Below are 1524 nucleotides of genomic sequence, written 5' to 3' on the forward strand. Positions count from 1 at the left end.
TCATTAATGAATTAGTTTCTGACTTAATAGTATATAGTTTGTAATTTAAAAAATGTAAGTCTCTTCATTTTAATAACCACACACCTCACTATAAAACACTGTAAAATGATAATGGACACTTGTATAAAGGCAAAAGTATGAGCTTTGGAACCAAACCAAGTAGGGATTAAATAAACTTCATAGTTTAGTGTATGTGTGACCTTTGACAAGTGCTTGGGTCTTTTGGAACCTTGCTTTCGAGTGTGAAGTGGAGATACTAATGCCTACTTTTCAGGATCCTTGTGAAAATGATATGCACTAATTACGAAAGTGCTCATTACCTAGAATACTTTCAGTTCCTTCTTGATCTCCTTTTTTCTTTTTAAAGAGAGGACTTCCTAACAAACAAAACAGGCCCATATCTGACTGATGGTAGGCTGCTCTATTTACCATTTTTGAAATGATGACATTTTTGTCTGACAAAATTTTAACTCCAACTGTGTCTGAATGAGCTCCTTACCTTCCTTTTTTTCTATTCTAATAATAAAAACACATGATATCATGGGAACTTCCTTCTAAATCAGATTAATTTAGATGATCAAATGTGACCCCAAACTGACATCTTGGCCTACCCTTAATCAAAGCAATGTCTCAAATATTGGATTTTTTATTGCTGATACCACCCCACCACCACCCCATATCATTTTCTTGTGCTGCCTAGTTTGTCTTTCACTGGTAATATTTCAACTAAGTATAATCATCATTACCATTTCCCAAAGGAGGGAACTGCAGATTTATAAACAGAACCGTTGCCAAACAATATACCTCTCTTGCATAGGCAGTTCTGCTAGAAGCTGGGTTAAAATGCCATGAAGTTGAGAAGCAGCACTTAGGAATTAATTATGTTTTTCTCATTTAGTAAATAGAGATTGTCATGATGTTTAAACAGTACAAAGAGATGAGTCCTCTAGCTTTCAAAATGAATGACAACCAAATTGACAAAAAAGTGGCTAGGGGGCTTATTTATTTTTGTCAGCATTGCTTCTCAGGCTAGTTAATCCAAAGACATTTCCCCCTGATTTATGTCAGACAGTTTCAGTGTCTACCCATCTTAAAATCATTGGTTTCATCTGAAGCCTTCTGAGATTTTCTCGTACATGAGTGATGCATTCACGGAGCGTGGCTATGTGAACTGACACAGGACTAATGCAAGCAGGTGGCTGCTTTCTGCCACCTTTATTACCTAAAGCACTGTGGTTCAAGAAGTGAAAGCTAATGTCATATTTGAAACTCCTACTCATTTCAGGTGAACTGAAGGTCGGCATGAATCCTGAGACAGTAAACTTGTTATATTTTATTTATCTCTGATCTACTAGTAGACTGAGTCATATTTGTAAAACACCACTTCAGTTGATTTCAACTTGTCTTGCACAGTAGGCTTCTGACTTGGTATACTGTCTGTGTGCAAGCACAGGTAAATTGAAGCTCAACAAAAATTCGTGTTTAGACTTATTTACAGAGGATTTACTTCCATGGTAGTTCTCT

At 36.2% G+C, this 1524-nt stretch overlaps 1 protein-coding gene across 1 annotated transcript in view; it reads left to right on the forward strand.

Moving 5' to 3' along the window:
• LAMA2 (laminin, alpha 2) overlaps window positions 1–1524 on the forward strand; it is a 551451-nt gene that overhangs the window by 238787 nt on the left and 311140 nt on the right. The window lies entirely within an intron of this gene.

Source organism: Propithecus coquereli, unplaced genomic scaffold (genome assembly GCF_000956105.1).
Source record: "Propithecus coquereli isolate 6110/MARCELLA unplaced genomic scaffold, Pcoq_1.0 Scaffold68, whole genome shotgun sequence".
Classification (NCBI taxonomy): Eukaryota; Metazoa; Chordata; class Mammalia; order Primates; family Indriidae; genus Propithecus; species Propithecus coquereli.